Below are 18,221 nucleotides of genomic sequence, written 5' to 3' on the forward strand. Positions count from 1 at the left end.
CCACAAACCTTCCTCAGAGCACATTTCCATCTAAAATCCGCTGATTTTTAGTGACCAGTGACCCCAAACTCCTGGGTTATCCCACTGGCATCCAGGACAATCCCGCGGCAGTGTCACGATCCCAGATCCCAAAAGGCAGGAAAAGGCAGGAAGGGGATTTTGGGGACAATCCCATGGCAGTGTCATGATCCCACGATGACCCCAGATCCCAAAAGGCGGGAAAAGGCGGGAAAAGTGGGAAAAGGCGGGAAAAGGTGGGAAAAAGCAGGAAATGGATTTTGGGGACAATCCCATGGCAGTGTCATGATCCCACGATGACCCCAGATCCCAAAAGGCGGGAAAAGGCGGGAAAAGTGGGAAAAGGCGGGAAAAGGTGGGAAAAAGCAGGAAATGGATTTTGGGGACAATCCCGTGGCAGTGTCATGATCCCAGATCCCAAACGGCGGGAAAAGGCTGGAAGTGGATTTTGGGGACGATCCCATGGCAGTGTCATGATCCCATGACGACCCCAGATCCCAAAAGGCAGGAAAATGCGGGAAAAGGTGGGAAAAGGCAGGAACAGGCAGGAAAAGGTGGGAAAAAGCAGGAAGTGGATTTTGGGGACAATCCCATGGCAGTGTCATGATCCCACGATGACCCCAGATCCCAAAAGGCAGGAAAATGCGGGGGAAAGGTGGGAACGGGCAGGAAAATGTGGGAAAAAGCAGAAAGCGGATTTTGGGGACAATCCCATGGCAGTGTCATGATCCCAGGACGATCGCAGATCCCAAAAGGTGGGAAAAGGCAGGAGTGGATTTTGGGGACAATCCCATGGCAGTGTCATGATCCCAGAATGATTGCAGATCCCAAAAGGTGGGAAAAGGCAGGAAGTGGATGTTGGGGACAATCCCATGGCAGTGTCACGATCCCAGATCCCAAAAGCCAGGAAAAGGCGGGAAGTGGATGTTAGGGCTCATGAACATCAAAGGCTTTCCCGTTGCTGATTCCCTTGAATAAAAGCAGTTGTTTGTGGGATCAAACCCAGGCCTGCAACACCCAAAACTGGGCTGGCATCCCGAAAAAGCCAAATCCCACAGGAAGCAGAGCCAGCAGCACGTCCCAGCCCAGCACATTCTCCCCACTCTCCCTTCGCAATTTTCGCTGCCCTTGCTCAATTTTGGTTTGGATGATTGGGTGTTTGTATTTATTCCTCTGGCATTATTTCTATTTTTAGCTTCCCAGACTGCAGGGAAAAAATAAAAACAAAAACCCTTTAACTTTTCCTGTGGGCTCTCCAATTCTCGCAGCTCATTCCCAGGGAATGCCGCAGGGCAGAGCCCAGGAGCCCCAGCACCTCTCACCCCAGCACCCTGCTGGGCTTCAGGGGCAGCACGGCCCTGCTCCATCTGGCAGCCAGGCCTGGAATTCGGGAGGAAGGAATCTTTGCCTCGTTTTCCCTGTTTCCAGCAGGATCCGTCTCTCTGTCACCTCGTTACAGCTCCTGCTACCGACTCCCAGCTGGGCTGGAGGCAGAGCACAGAGGGAACAGGAGATCCCACAACTCTTTCATCCCCAATTTTCTGCCCTTTCAGCCTTTCTCCACAGGTCCAGCTCCTGATTCAGAGGCACCCTGGATACAGACACCTCCAATCCCCAGCACTGGGCACGGATTTCAGCTTCCCAACCCTACCACATCCCATGGGAGCCCTGAAATCCCTGCAAATGGAGCTTCCCCAGCTCCAAAGCAGCTTCCCTGGGAGAGGTTCAGTCCCTTTCTCCACTGGAATATTTTCATATATTTTCATATAATATAAAATATATAATAAATATATATAACATATAATTTATGATATATGATATATAGTATATGATATAGATTATACAATATACAATATACAATATACAATATATAATATATAATATATATTATAATATACACATTATATAATATAATATATAATATATAATATATAATATATAATATATAATATATAATATATAATATATAATATATAATATATAATATAATATATATAATATAATATATATAATATAATATATATTATATAGAGAAATAATAATATATAATATATAAATAATATATAATATAAAATATTTTCATATTTTCCGATCCATGACATATTTTTAGGCCCTTTCTGTCTATCCCTTCCTGGTTTTGTTTTTTGGTGGTTTTTTTGTTATTGGTGGTGGTGGTGGTGGTGGTTTTGCGGTTGTTTTTCGTTTTGGTTTTGGTTTTTTTGGTTTTGGTTTTTTTGGGGTTTTTTTTTGTTTTGTTTTGGTTTGGCTTTTGGGGGGGGTTTTCTGTTGTTGTTTTTTCTCTCTTTTTTTTTTGTGGGTTTGGGGTTTTTTGTGGGGTTTTGGGGTGGTTTTTCTTTTGTTTGGTTTTTGGGGGTTTTTTTTGTTTTTTTTTCTCGACAGCGAATGTTCTCCTTTTGTCCCCGCTCTTTCTCTGGCCCTGATCCTGTGACAAAACACTGACACCCGAGCATCCGAAGTGGCCGAGCCCGGCTCCCTGGAGCAGAGCCCCCATTCATGCCCTGCGCTCACCCCGTGACTGCGGCGGCGGCACAAACTCGCAGGGCAGCAGCAAAGTTGTTTGTTGTCCCTCAAACGCCTCCATTGTCCATTGTTGGGGCTCTTTCCTGAGCCACAAGGCACGGCCAGCACCCTCGGGGCTCCTGGCGTGGTGATCCTAAAATTCTGCCCCATTTGGGAGCGCTGGGTAGGAATCTCCCTGCCTTCATCCGTGGGATTGTGCTGCAGAAATGAAGAATAAATTTTGCTCTCAGCAAGACCCCCCTGCCCGTCTGCAGCCCCCAGCCCCATCCAGCTGCATCCCAAATGTGCAGCTTTGCCCCCCAGATGCCAAATCCCTGCCAAATCCCTGTGGCTGGAAAAGGCTGAGGAGAAAAGGGCTTTTTCCGAGAGTGGCTGAATGCATCGGGCATGGTGCCTCTCCAGGGCCTCGTGCCTGCCCAAAGGAGACATAAAAGGTCCTTGTCCTCCCCAAATCAGCTGCCTGGTGGGAACAGGAGGGATTAAAAATATCCAAAAATATCTTGGAGCAGCCAGATCCAGGCCAGGAGGGCTTTTCTGGGAAATCTCTGCATGGTTTGGGATGGAGGGGAGCTAAATCTCATTTGGCTCCATCCCACTGCCATGGGCAGGGACACTTTTCACTCTCCCAGGTGGCTCCAGCCTGACCTTGGACAATTCCAAAGATCCAGGGGCAGCCACAGCCTCTCTGGACACCCTGGGCACCCTCACTAACCCCACAGTAAAAATCCCTTCTGATATCTTATCTAAATTGGCCTAATTTTGTTTTAAACCAAGTTGAGTTTTATACTGTACAAAAAAAGCCTGAATCCAGCTCATTGGAAGCATGAAAAGTGCCCAAATCCAGCCCATTTGGGAGCACTAAAAGTGCCCAAATCCAGCTCATTGGAAGCATGAAAAGTGCCCAAATCCAGCCCATTTGGAAGCACTGAAAGTGCCCAAATCCAGCCCATTTGGAAGCACTAAAGTGCCCAAATCCAGTCTATTTGGGAGCACTAAAGTGCCCAAATCAGCTCATTGGAAGCACTAAAGTGCCCAAATCCAGCCCATTTTGAGGGATGCGGGGATCCAGGCACGAAGCTGGCAGGGGAGCGGGCCAAGGTCCATCTCCTGCCTCCACCGGGTGACACTTCCCTGGGCTGGGAGGTGACTTTGGGGACATTTCGGGGCTGTTTGGGCTGAATTCCCCCTTTTGCCGTGCGCCGGGGCGAGATGCGGGCAGCGGCCACACGGTGTCAGCGCAGATCGCGACATCGCGGCCCCGTCCCCAGCCCAGCCCCATCCTGAGCCCCCGGACACGCCGAGGGGGACACGGGGCTCCCTTCCCGCTGCACCCGCGCTGGGTGACACCGCTGTCACCCGGGTGGGGTGGCAGCAGGGCTGGGCCGCGCTGTCCCCTCTGTGTCACAGCGGATGGGACCGACGGGTGCCAAGGCAGTGACAGATGAGCTGTGCCACATCCCCGCTGCGGTGTGGTGATCCCAGAGTCTCCCCGTCCCTTTTTCTGCACGTTTCCTTCCATCCTGTCCTCTCCTTGGCGCTCCTTGTCCCACCCATCCTCTGCTGCCACATTCCCGGAGCATTTCCAGCCCCGGCCTCCTCTCCATGCGCCTCTCTTTGTCACGGAATGCCAGAAGGGTTTGGGTTGGAAAGGAGCTTAAAGTTAATCTCATTCCAGCCCCCTGCCATAGGCAGGGACAATGCCACAATCCCAGGTTGCTCCAAGTCTCGTCCAAGCTTTTCCTTCAATGGGATTTTTAGAGGCACGGAGAGATTTCCCAGCTCCACCCCTCTGGAAACAAGGAGTCCTGCAGGTCCCTCCTTCCCTGAGCACCAGAATTCCCGAAAATCCATCGGTGCAGACACTGGCACAAGGCGAGGGGCAGCAGAGCCCCGGGCTTTGCTCTGAGGAGCAGCACACTCCAGGTGGGAATGTCCCATGAGCTTTGGATCGGGAAAAAATCCACCGAAATCCCTCTGCTCTGCACTGCGGCTGTTTTGGGAATCTGGTATTGACCAAAACTCTGTTTTCCTGCCCTCACTTCCTCAGCCTGGGAATTGATGGCACCTAAAGAACGAGGCCAGGCTCCCTCAGCCATTCATTCCCTGCATTATCCCTGCTCTGGGGAATTCCAGGATGGAATTCCACCGGCACAGAGACGGCTGTACCAGGGGGGATCCTCGGAGCAGAGAAACAATTCTGCTTCAACACCATCAGGTGTTTGGGCTGGGAAGTTCTCCCCGCAGGAAAATCCAGTGGGATTTTCCCCCTGGGGCAGATGCGGTGAATCCCTGCAGAGGGAGGGGAAACTCCTGCTCCGACCTTTGGGATTCTCCTCTCTCTGCCTCCAGGGGAATTCCCATGTGCTGACAGGGCAGGGAGCAGGAGGGAGATCTGCTCCAGCTCCCGAGCAAACCGCAGCCCAGGGACCCCCCAAAAAAGCCCTTTCTGAACCCAAACCCTCAGGGCCCCACGGACACAACCCCAGGACGAACACTGGGCTTTGGAGGGAGAGGGTGGAAAACCGGAGACAGGAGTGATTAGGGGACATTTTGATAAGGGTTCTGCACGGGGGCAGCCCGGTGAAACAAACCCTGGGAACAAACCCAGGCTCTCCTATTGCCCAGAGGAGGCGTGAAACCCTCAGGAATTACCTGCAGCGGGTTCCCGGTTTGTGCCACCCTTCCGAGCCCCCATTCCCCGTCCCCAGAATTCCAGGGAGCGTGTCCCGGCCGGCTCCAGAGGGATGCGGCGGGAGAGCCGCTATGGAACGCGGCTGCCAACATTAAATTCTGCTCCAGCTCTCCGCGTCACCTTCAATTTCTCTCTAAGCCGCCGTGTTTATTTAACCGAATCTGCCTCCCGTCACTCGGAGCAGCAGCACTCAACCTTTAAACAGCCCAAGAGCCACTTCAGCCCGCGGCGGGTGCCGAGAGCTCCCGAGCCGGGCAGGCACAAAGGAGCCGCCGCTTTGTGCCGTGGGCGCCGCCAGCCCCGCTCCTTTCATCCCGCCCGGGCCGGAGCTCATCCCGAGTTTTCCAGCCGGAGCTCATCCCGAGTTTCCCAGCCGTCCCTCACTGGGGAAAGCTCCGGTGCCGCCAGTGAGTGACCCACGGCATCTCCTGGCCAGCACCCACCCGCTGGTGCTCTTCCCGCTCTTCCCATCACCATTCCATCCCCAAATCCACTTCCCCGATGGATTATTTGGGAGTATCGTCGCTGTGCATCAGCCTCCAGAACAAAACTCCTTCTCCCAAGGCTCTCCGAGCACCCAGAACTTCCCAGACTCCAGAGGAACCCAAGGGACACCTTGGATGGTCCCATGGGAGCCCCAGCTCCCAGCAGCTCCCTAATCCCACTGGAACCTCCCGAATCCCACTGGAACCTCCCTCTGTGCCACAGGGGCCAAATCCAGCAGGATCTCAGGCCCCAAAAGCTGGGAAGCCTCCCCAGGCACTTCCCTTGGGATCAGCCCTTCCCTTGGCAGGGGCTGAGGAGGGGACAGGGAAACCGAGCTGTGACCAATCCATCTCCACACTTGTCACCCTGGGAACGAGCCCAGCTTCCCGCACCCGTTCCCGGGAGTTTCGTGCTGGCTCCGGGCTCACCACGAGGCGTTCGGGAGCCCAAACGCGATTTGTAGGGAGGGAAAACCTTGGCTGGCTCCGCTGTTTACACTCGCCGAGCATAATGAAAATGTTAAAACGCCGAGTCACTTGACACCTGCCACCCCGGTAATGCACATCCTTCGCTTTTTTTTCTTTTCTTTTTTTCCCTTACGAGAGTTGGCGAATTTATTTCCAGCTCTTCAATTGCCTGAAGTTGAGGAGGACTCGCTGCATATTCAGCGAGCCGCCGCCAGCGCTGACACGTCTCACGTCCTCTTGCCGCGTTAAGTCTTTTCATTTATTCTCTTTACAGACAGCCCCGCGCTGAATGAAATTATCCCGGGTGTCCTTCAGGGAGATAATGCAGGGCTCTGGGAGCGGGTGCGGGAAGTTCAAGGCGAATAAGCCAGGCGGCCAGCGCGTGAAGAACGAGCCACTGAACGCCTCTGACGGAGCTGTCATCGTCCCCTCGCCGGGCTGCAGACAGGCTCACCGGTGAGTGAGCGATGAGCAGCCCCGCAGCCCCGGGATGCTGCTCCCACCCCTGATGCTCGCCTGGGGGACACCTCCCTGGGCGGGCAGGGGGTGGCGAGGGGTGCAGCCCCCAAACTGTGGGGATTTCGGGGCAAAATTGGGGTGCCCGTGCTTCAGGAGGGGCTCCGAAGCCTGGAATCACAAATAAGGGGAGGCAAGGTGAGCCCGGGCTGTGAACACTGAGGGTGAGGGAGGAGATGCCTCTGCTGGGGTTTTTGGGGTTATTTTTTACCAATTATGATCCTCCTCCTGTTTGCTGGTTCAGGGAGAGGCAGGAGGGCAGAGGACGAGCGCTGCACCCCACAGGATGCCCCGCTGAGCATCCCTGATCCCGGATCAGCTCCAAACCCAAAGAAAACCGAGATTCCACATCCACACGCTTCCCCTTCCACTCCACCAGCTCCGTCCTGCTGGGAGCTGGAGAAACTGGAACCAAAGAGAGCCTGACTTCAGAAACACCAACCCCTTTTCCTGCTTCCCCAATCTTTCCTTTCCCTCTTTTCTCCCTGCTGCAGCCACGTGTTTTCCTCCTGAGCCCCGGGGTGCTCTCAGCTATTGAAGGTGGCCGGAGCTCTCTCTGCCTTTTGTGCGAAGCCGAGCCCGAGCAGCCCGGGAGAAAGTTGATCCCGGTGTTAATTTGGATTAGGGATGCACACACGCAGCAGAATAAAGCTGGGGCTGCGGGCTCCTCTCCCCGTGTAATTTGTTCTCCTTTGTCAGCGTCGTGGTTGATCCCGAAATTACAGAGCCCGAGGAGTTATTCAACACGAGATGCTGGACATGAAAAGGGAGAGGCGCTCGGGAAATGACCGCGAGGGGAACATTCAAATCAACCCTGAGATTACAGAGGCACAAAAGGGACTCCGAGCTCCTTCGGTTTCCTTCCACCGCCTTGGAGCGTTACCTGAGAAGGGAAAAAAATCCCGAATGGGTTCAGCACGGCGAGGAGAAGCCCAGGAATCTCCTGCCTCCCCCTCACAGCCCAGTAATTACCCTGGGAGCAGCACAGGTCAGGCATTCAGCACCCGGCTAATCCCCAGGCAGGAGCTGCATCAGCTCACCTGCATCCCTGCTCCCTGGAAAAGCTTGGAATGGGGAGGGATTCATGGAGCTATCCCAGAGTGGTTTGGCTTGGAGAGGCCTTTAAATCTCATCCAGTGCCCCCCCCTGCCCCGGGGCACCTTCCACTGTCCCAGGTTCCTCCAGACCCCATCCGACCTGGCCTGGAGGGATGGGGCACCCCCTGTACAGCTCACAGCGCTGGTGATCCCCAGTATTTCCCCTCTTTTCCATGTATTTTCCTCCTTTTTCAGGCCTCCCCGCTGCTTTGCTCTGCCTGCACAGAAATTGAAGGCTGATGTAATTCCCAATTTCCCACCAAATTTACAGCAAATTCCTGGGGATGGAGCCGGGTTTGCCAACGCCGCTCCCCTCTCAGCAAAACCAAGAATCACCCCCTCCACACTCCCAGCCAGGAGCATTTCCAAGGCCCCCAAATTCCTAGAAAATCCAAAATTCAGACAATTTCTCCTCTGTCTCTCACTCAAATCGGGGTTTTGTGAGCCTTCCAGGGGGGAGGAAACCAAACCTTGCTATTGCTGTGAATAATATTTGGTGATAAGGAAATCTTTCAGCTTTCCTTCCAATTATCTTCTTTTTTTTTCCAAACAGCGAGTTTTATCTCAAAAAGAATCAACTTTTCTCCACCTTTGAAGAGCAGAACCCTCCTGATATTCATTACATGACTCAGAACCTTCCCTTTGATGGAAAACTTTGGATTAGAGGCAGCATTCGGCATCCTGATTAGTACGAATGTGACCTACTACTGCAGGAGTTTGCTCAGAGGAGCCATAGAGGAGGAAACAAACCCTCAATGGGCATTATCCAACATAAATCCTGAATTTATTAAAGGAAAAAAAGCAGGGGGAGAAAAAAGCAACCAAAATGGGCACATTTTTCTTGCTGGAACTGCAGGATCCCATCCCCGCTCATCCCATCGCCCCAATGGCTTCTCCTGCTTCTCACAGGGTTGAGTCCAAGAAATTCAAGTCTGAGTGGGTAAAAAAAGGGGCACATCCCTAAAGCCCGAGTCCCACAAAGGAGAAGAGCCAACACAGGTATTTTTTAGTTGTTCCTGTGGCAGGGCTGTGCGGGGATGAGCAACAGCCACCCAACACCTTGAGCTGAGCAGCACAGACTCCAGCAGCCCAGTTCCCACCATTCCCAGGAAAACAAGCAGATTTTAACAGGAAAACGAGCAGAATTTAACAGGAAAACTGTCCCTGTGCAAGCTGGGCTTCGTCCTCCTGTCCCTCAGGCCGCTCTGTGCCCACAAGGAAGCATCCAGGGCTGCTGGAAAAACATTTATCCATAAAAGCCGAGGAGATCAAACACTGTCCCTGCACACCCGAACTCCCGAGCCAGCCTAGCTACTGGGACACGCTGGCGGGCAGGAGCAGCAGGGCCGGGGTTACACATTAGCCAGGGCAGCCGGGGCCGGGCTGGTTGCGGACAGGAGGGAGAGCAGCGCTGCTGTCCCGGTTAATGTGTAACTGCAGCAGCTGCCAGGGCAGGCTCCAAACCCGGGCCAGGCAGGGCTGAGGAGCCCCTCGGGGGGCGCTGAGGGAGCAGGGGGTGAGGGAAAGCTGGGGGGTTTTGCTTTCAGGTCATCCTGAGTGGGCCAAGTCCTGCTCAGAGCCCCCTGGCTCCCTGCGCCTTCCCCTGATGTCTCCCACTAATCCATGTCCCTCCTCCTCATGTTCTCCTTTCCCTGCCTGGATGGCTGTGGCAGGAGCTTCCCCCAGGGTTGGGTTCCGGGGCACAGAGACCCCAGGGACAGATTTTGTCCCTCCTCACACCCCACAATATCTGCCCTGTTTCCTCTGGGATTCCACTTTTCCTACCAGCCGTTCCCACAGAAGTGGAAGAACCTGGGAATGAGCCCTTCCCAGCCCAGCTTTGAAGAGCCCCTGGAGCTCTGTCATGCTCTCACTTGGGATGTGGCAGGGTTTCCAAGGAATGTCCTTGGTGCTGGGATCTACTCCCACTGGGATCTGCTGTGGCACACAGGGAATTCCTGGGAGGGTCAGCAGCCAGTGCTTCCATCAAGGTTTTCCATTAGTGACCAGCAAGTCCAGATGGAAAACGAGACAAGCACCACCCTGATCTCCCAGATTATCAGAGAATCATGGAATATCCTGAGCTGGAAGGACCCACCAGCATCATCCATTCCAGCTCCTGGCCCTGCACAGACACCCCAACAATCCCACCCCGAGCATCCCTGAGCTGTGTTGGAGCCATGACCATTCCCTGGGGAGCCTGTTCAGTGCCTGGCCACCCTCTGGATGAAAAACCTTTCCCTGATGTCCATTCTAAACCTTCCCTGTAGCCCTGTCTCCACTGGGGACAATATAGGGATGTGCCCCTTGTTGATGGAGTGACAAAACTATCTTTTGCCTCTTTAAAAAGGAAGAAATCTTTGAAGTTTCTTTCTTCAATTAGTGAAAAGACACCTCATAGGATTTGGGGAACTTCACCTCAAACTTTAGGACAGCCAATGGGACAAAAGCTAAAAAGTCTTGCCTAAGAAATTTACTAGAAAAAGAAGAGAACAAAGAAACTAATGGCTTCTGTGAGGTGTTTTACCAGGAGCAAGAACTTCTTACACCTGGGCTCGACTTTTCTCTGTAAAGAGCTTTGCTATTTTGCCTTTTATTAAAACTTTTACATTTCTAACACTACCACAGAAGCCATCTTGCTGATTGTGCGGCTTCTAAGGTAGCTGAGTGTGATATAGACCTCCAAGAGCTTATGGGACCTGGCTTGAGGAGAACAGATGTCGTGACAATCCTGCCTGGTCCTTCCCGGGAAGCTGGCCGGCGTTGAGGCCACCACTGTGGTGTCCCCTTGGGCACAGCATTCCCAGCCTGGCTGCTGCTCCTGGCTGCTCCTGGCTGCTGCTCCTGGCTGACAGTGATCCCACCGTGCATTCCCACCTCGCTGGGCGGTGGGAGACGGACGCGTGATTGATGGGGCGCCCGCGATACGGCGCGAGCGCTCCTTATCTGCGCCTCGCCGGGGGCTCCACGTCGCTCCCAGGCTTTGTGGCATCACTGTCACTCGCCTTGCCTGGTTTTTTTTTTTTCCCACCCTGCTTGGTTCTTTCCCACCAGGGAGCCTGTTTCACCTGCAGGGTTTGTGGGGTTGGGTGAAGCATCCCAGGTAAAATCGTTGTCCGTAAGCGTAGGTGGGCGCAGGGGAGCTGGAGGAGACGTTTTCCATGGCAGGGTGCTGGGAGACAAATCCATCCAGAGCAACTTCCTGAGGGATTCCAAGCCCAACACTGCAGTGGAGAATTCCATCCAAAAGGACCACCAAGGTTGGCTGCGGAGACAGGGGAAGAGGGGAGGACAAAACCAGTCAGAGTGGGAATGTCATTGGTGTCACCGGGGCATCCTCCCGCTCCCTCTGCTTCCCCAGGAATGAGGGCCTCCACTTGTAAATGCTGGGAAACCTCCCCTGCTCTGCCAGGCAGGTGAGATGAGGCCAAGACCACAGTGTCCCCAAGGCCACAGTGTCCCCATGGTGTCCCCAAGGTCCCCATGGTGTCCCCAAAATTGATGTTGTCACAGGACCCCCACAGCCCACACATCCTCCCATGTCCAAGCTGGTGTCCCAGCCTGGGGCTGCTGTGTCCCCACCACCTCCAGCCAGCACCTGCTCCTGCTCCATCCCAGGGCAACACCCAGGAAAGGCAGAATAACATGAAATTAAATTCAATTCTATATTTTACAAAGTGAAGAGTGGGTGCCTGCTTCGAACCAAAGCCTGCTGGATGGGGCAATCCCCATCTCACTCTGCACAGGTTTTCTCCTTCCTTGCCCTGTTCCAGGTGCCAGGAGCAGGAGCAGCAGCAGATTGTGCTGTGTGCTCAGCCTGGGGACAGCCCGCGGCCATCTGTCACCCCCAGGTGTGCCCAGCCCGGCACAGGGACAGGGCTCAGGCTCCTCAAACACACCAGGGTTGTAAAGAGGGGTGTGGGCTGTGGGGGTGCTCCCCCAGCCCCTCCACCTGCTCCTGTCTCTCCCATCACCTTCCCTGCTCTGCTGCACTGGGCATCTTTCTAATTCCTTCTTCAAACCAGGCTGGAATAAGGAACTGAGCCCAGACCTGCCAGGTCTCGCTCTTCCCTGCCGTGTCCCAGCTCTGTGCTTGGGGCACTCTGGATTCCTTCACTTTTGGGAGAGGGCTGTGGTTGACAAGTGGAAATACATCCCTTCAGCCAGGGAATTTTTGGGGCGTTCCAAGCCCAGAGCTCCCAGGCTGCTCCCAGTCCTGGGACACAAAGAGGCACCAGCGGATTCTGCTGGAGAGGAGCTGGGTGACTGCAAATACTTGGGAATAAGCACCCTGTCATGAGGTGGAGCCCATCCCAACCTCCCCAGATTGGAGTCCAGACCTCCACCTTCACACCAGCCCCTCCAGGAGATTCCACACGAGATGTTTGAGGAGCAGAAAGGACTAAAGGCTTTACCTTCATTCCCAAGGCTGAGCGAAGCCCGCATCACTCTCCAGCGCCTGGGCCTGATGGTTTGGTTCATGCAGCTCTGGGACATGGTGAGATCCACACACCAGGCGCCAAAACACCCCCAAAGTATAAAAATAAATGGATAAAAATGGGTTTAGTAATTAAATAGGGAGTTCTTATTCATAAAATAGGAGCTGGTTTTCAGCACAGCTCAGGTTTTATAGCACAGCCCAGCTGTCCCAAGGAATGCCTGTGGGGGCCCAAATGCAGCTCCTGCTCCTTTGCCTTTTCCTGCACTTTCCTTCCTCTCTGGATGAGGGGAGACAGGAGCTGGAGCTGGTTTAGAACCAAACTTACAGAGTTCCAATCCCTCTGGGCAGCATTCCCTGGGAATGGAGTGAAACATGGCCTGGACATCCAGCCCGAATTTCCTGCTGTGAAAGAGGAGACCCTGCAGATTTATGCAAATGAAGATTCTTTATGCAAATGAATATGTCTGCAAATCACCGAGGTTTGATTGGCGTTTGTATGTGGGTAACATAAAATTACAGAATTATTTTCCCCCCCCCGTTTCACTCCCTCTCTCAGCAATCCGGGCACTTCATCCAAGCAAAACAAGCTCGGCAAAGTTATGAATTGCCTGGAATGGGATCTCTATTGATCGCTGTGGGGATCAATCACTTTATCTATGACCAGGGGGTTTCACTGAGCCCTATCTGACCCGGGAATTTCACACAGCACTCCAAGGTCTTCCCAGGAGCGGGGCAGGTGTGGGGAGGATCGGGGGCAGGTGGGATGGGGAAGGGGCTCTGTCACCTTCCCTCTGCCCCAGCGGCGTTTGCATGTCACCCGTGGAGCCTTTGGACGGGACATGGGATGCCCAGGGAGCCCTCGTGGCCAGCTGGGAGCTCTCCATCCCTCTGGAATCCCGGTGGGATCGTACCTTCGGCAGGAGCCTCCTGCCAACGGGGATGGCTGGGAAGCGGTCTCAGCACCGGGCTCGGGATGTTTGGGAAACGCTCTGGGGTTTTTTTGGGGTTGTCCCAGAGCTGGGCTCCATCAGCCTCACTCAGGATATTCCAGCATTCCACGACCGCTCCTCATCCTCCGGGGAAGTCGGGCAGCACCACCCTCAGTCACCAGCTCAATCGCCTTATTTGCGAATAATAATAATATAAAAAATATAATGTTAAAACCCAAAAAGGGCGGCGGAAAGGGGCGCAGGGGAGGGGGCAGCGGCCGGCGGCGCAGCGCGGCTCGGATCTCCCGCACACCGGCGCTATCAGCGGCCGCATCAGGCGCGTATCTAATGTAAACGAGCCCCGGCACATCAATACCGACCGTGCCACGCCGACACCGTGCCACGCCGACACCGTGCCACATCTGGCGGTTTGGCCGCTCGGCGCCCTGGCTACCGAGCCATCCGCGCTCGGCCAGCGGGACCGGCCCGGCGGGGGCGGGGGGGCCGCAGCCAGCGGCTCCTCTGGGGAAGGGGGGCCGGGGGGAGGGCTCTGCCCCCCGGGGGGAGAGAGGGGCCGGCTCAGCCTTAAAAGAGCCACCCAGGAACCGGCGTGTTCGTGCTCCTTCCCAATTTATGGCCGCGGAGCATATGGCCGGTGTTGCGCCCGGCGGCAGCCGCCGGGGACGGCAGCGAGCGGCGCGGGGGATGTGAGGCCGGAGGGACGAGCAGCGGCCCCGGCGCACGGCGGAGACAATGCGGGAGGCGGGGGGCCGCCGCCGGAGCCCCCCCTGCTAGGGACCCCCCGCCCCGGCACCGCGGCCAGGTGAGCGCCGAGAGGCGGCGGGGGGACGCTCCCGCGCGGGGACCCTGCGCAGGTGACTCCCCGGGGACAGCGGGGGGACGCCAACACCGAGGGACCCCCGCCCAGGTGAGTGCTGGGGGCCCCCAGGGGCTCTTCCCCCGCAGGGACCCGCCCAGGTGAGCCCGGCAGGGAGCGGGGGGACCCCAGGCCGGAGCCCCGGGGGCAGAGGGGTCACCAGGGGCGGCAGCAGCAGGTGGGAAGGCGCTTTGGGGGGCGGGGGGTCCGCGCAGGTCGGAGCCGGTGTGAGCACCGAGGGGGCGCGGCCCCGGCCCCGACGGCGCGGCTGCGACACGGGCACGGGCACGGCCACGGGCAGGGGCACGGGCAGGGGCACGGGCACGGGTGGCAGCGGGGCACGGACAGCGCGGGGAAGGTGATCCCGGGGCGCTCCCCCTGCCCCGGCCGTGGGACACTTCTCATCCGCGACGGCAGAGTCCGCCAGAGGACCGGGAATGACCGGGAGCGGCCCCGGCGGCGCCCCCTCCTCCTCCTCCTCCTCCTCTTCATCCCTTCCCTGCCCGTGCCACGCGTGTGCCCAAAGCTCGGGCGAGGCTTTGGGAGCCGAGCCCACCGAGCGGGCCCATCCCCACCCAGCCCTGCCTCCGGGCTCCCCGCACCCCCATTCGGGACCCGCAGCCGGCGCTGACCGGGGCGCGGAGCCCTGCGCGGGGGTGCGGAGCGAATCCTGATAAGGGAGCGAATCCTGATAAGGGAGCGAATCCCGCCCGCCTTGCTGCTGCCTTCGCCCCGGGGCCGGCGGGCCCCGCAGGGAAAAATCATTTCTGACAAAGCTTAATCTCGTCGGGACACGTTTAATCATTGGAGACAGGGACGGGCAGAGCCGGGGGGCTCCGGGGGGGGCACCCCCGTTTGGTCCGGCCAATAAACCGGTTTGGAATAGGCTGGGAAGGGGAAGGGAGCCCCGGGCCAGGCTTACAGCTTGCAGGGAAATAAATAAGACAAAATGTGGGTCGGGGGCTGCGGGCTCCCGGCTTTGTGCCCGTACCCCACAGCCTCCATCACTATGGGCAATAATTTCCAAAATCTCATTAAAGTGCATTTATCAAAGCCCTAACATGTGCCCTCCGGCTCTGCCATAACCCCGCCGGCCCCCGGGGAGCAGGGGGGTTTCGGGGGGGGAAATCCCAATTTCTATGACAATTCGCCACCTCGGGAGCTTGGCTGCGGGGCAGATCCGCATCTCCAGATTTATAAGGAATATCGGTGAATTGGAAGGATTTCTGCGCCTTTGAAGCTTCGGGGGAAGGAGATAGAGCAATCGTGAGAATAGGGAAGCTCATTTAGATTCCTATGTCCTGGAAAAGAATTAATTGTCTGCCGGAGAAAAGCAGGCCGGCGCCGGGATTTTGGGGGGCACTGGGGCTTTCCCTGGAGCTTCCATAGGGAATGCTGCTGCTGGCTCCCTTCCTGCGTGCGGGGGGATCTTCCCCCCTTTTCCCCCCCCCTTTTTTTTATTCCTCCCTTTTCTTTCCCCCGAACCATCCTTAACGCCTTTGCTAATGCCATTTTTTCCAGCCAGGAACGAGCCGGGAATTTCAGCCCGCAGAAACTCCGTTACAATTAAGTTCCTGTAAGCGCCGGATGATTCGGGAGGCTCCGGTTCTCCTGATTTTAGGAAATACGATTTTTAATTTTTAATTTTTTTTTTTTTTAATGGAGCTCTCTCTCTCGCTGCCGGCGTGCGAGCAATCCCGTGGCGTGGGCTCCGTGCCCACGGCCTGGCGTGGCCGGTCCCCTCCGAGCCGGAGCCGCTGCCGAGCAGCAGCAGCAGCAGAATTCCTCTCCAGGGCTGGAAAATGCGATTTAAAGCCCTCCGTGCGCGGGATGCTATTTCTCTGCCATGGTTTTACTCTGATTTTTTAAATTTTGGTTCTATATTTTTACGGCCAGGGGAGAGCTGTCCCCTTTGGTGTGGCGGCTCTTCTTCCCTCCTGCACACTTTAAAACAAAGAGGGTGTTACTTACAGGGATGCTCCCGAGGTGAAGCTCCTCACGACAATTATCAGGACACGGGCTGCTCTTCCCTTTCCCCATTCATGCCAAGTGGATCTCATTCTAGGAGATAAAATCAACCTGTCCCTTAACAAAAGGCTTTGTGCGGGCTCCGCTAATCCGGGCCGAGCGGCAAGGTGCAGCCGCGCTCCGTTTGTTTATTTGCGGGCTGCGGGGAAGGGAAAACAATGTCTCGCATCTTTGCTCCATCAAACAATAAATTGATCCACTTGTCGGCCGCTCCCGGAGCGGCGGAGCGGGAGCGGGAATGGAGCCGGGTAGGGAGGGGGAATGGAGAGCGGCGGGCTCCTGCCCAGCGCCCTTTCCTACATTTCTCCTGCAATATGTGTTGTTACACTCGATGCGATTCGTGCGTGGGATCGGAGAGGGGAGCGGGGCTGGGAGCAGAGGGGGAGCCCCGGGGCCGTGCGGGGAGCAGGATCATCCTCGGGCCGCGGCCGGGAGGAGAAAGGCGAGGACACGGCTCAAAATCAGCCCCACGGGCCGCCGTGGCGTGGCGAGACCCGGCCGGCATTGGGGCCCACGCGTGACCGCGGGCAGCTGCTCGGGAGGCCGCATTCCCCCCTCCCACCCTCTGGGACTGTCCTTTCCGATCCTAAAAAACAGAAAAATCATCCTTAGCCCCACGGGCCGGGGAGCCACCCGTGAATGGGTCCCCGTGGGCAGAGCCCCGTGTCCCCGAGGGCCGCTCAGCGCCGGGGGCTGGGGCAGGAGGGTCCCAGCGCTCCCGGCCTTGTCACGGCCTGTCCCGGCTCTGAAGCATCCCCGCCACGCGTGGGGCGAGCCGTGGAGCGCGGGGGGCTCGGGGCGGGCGCCCCGCGGGTGCTGGGAGGGGACAAGGCGCGGTCCCGGCTCTGTCGCGACAGTCGCGGCGCTGCCGTCGGGTTTTGGCCCCACGCAGCGCGACCCCGGCGCGGGGCAGTGTCCCGGCCTCGCGACCCCCTCCTGACGTCATGGGGCCCGCGCGGCTCTGACGTCACACCCCCTGGCGGTGACGTCACGGTGCCCCGGGCCGTCCCCGCCGTCGGCGGTGCGGGGAGGGGGCCGCGACCCCCGGCGCTGTGTCCGGGACGCTCTGCCCGGGCCGCGGCCTCGGGTTCGGGTGTGGGAGTGTTTATCGCCATCATCATCATCATCATCATCATTATTATTATTATTATTGTTATTATTGTTATTATTATTGCTATTGAGCTGCCAGCCCCGCGGCGCCCGGCCCGCGCTGGCTGCCCCGGGGATGCTCTGCCCTCCCCTCCCCGGGCTCGGCTGCTGTCGGGGTTCTCCGTCCCGCCGCTATCGCGATTATCGCCGCTCTCTTTTTTTCCCCACCCGGGCCGGGGTGAATCCACCGGTAACTCCGGGATTCAGTGGGAATCGGCGGTGTCGGAGCGGGGCAAAGGAGCGGGCGGGGGCCGGCCCGAAGGGGTTCCCTCGATATCGAGGAGGAGGAGGACTCCGCAATGGATGAAGAGATAGCCATTGAGTGCGGTTGAATACCATGACAACTAGGAACAACCTCAGATTTATTCCCAACAGTTAGGGCGCGCTGAAAGAGGGCGTCAATCACGTATTATTTCGCCACTGAAATAAATGCAAAAACTGCGCCGAGACACAAAGGGTTCCAACAGGAGCCGGACATTTGTCTACATTGCGGACATTGTCCCCAGCTTAGCCGTCGGGTTGTATTTGTGTTTGCGCGGGGCCGACCACCCAGGATGCGCGCTGGGGCTCGCTTAAAAAAAAAAAAAAAAAAAAAAAAAAAAAAGGGAAAAAAAAAGGGAAAAAAAAATCCCTGGGCATTGTCAGCCACATCACATACTTTATGGGAGGCAGGCTGGGGGCTGGGGCAGGAAAAGTGGGGGGAGCGGCGAGGGAGAGGATGGGAAGGTGCGAATCCATGGATGGGCGCGGAGGAGGAAGCCTGAGGCGGCGTTTGCCCGGCGGCGTTGCGGCTCCTTTCCCCCGGGAAGGGAAACTCGGGCAACTTTTTCCTGTCCAGAAATGAGGGGAGTGGGGGGAACCCCTTCCCAGATTGTCCAAACCCCGCGTCCCGCATCGGCCCGCGCATCTCCCTGGGTCCCGCGCCCCAACCCGGCCCGGGCGGGGCTCGGGAAAGGCAAAGGGATGGAAAACAGGAGAGA

Source organism: Ammospiza nelsoni, chromosome 3 (genome assembly GCF_027579445.1).
Source record: "Ammospiza nelsoni isolate bAmmNel1 chromosome 3, bAmmNel1.pri, whole genome shotgun sequence".
NCBI classification, from domain to species: Eukaryota; Metazoa; Chordata; class Aves; order Passeriformes; family Passerellidae; genus Ammospiza; species Ammospiza nelsoni.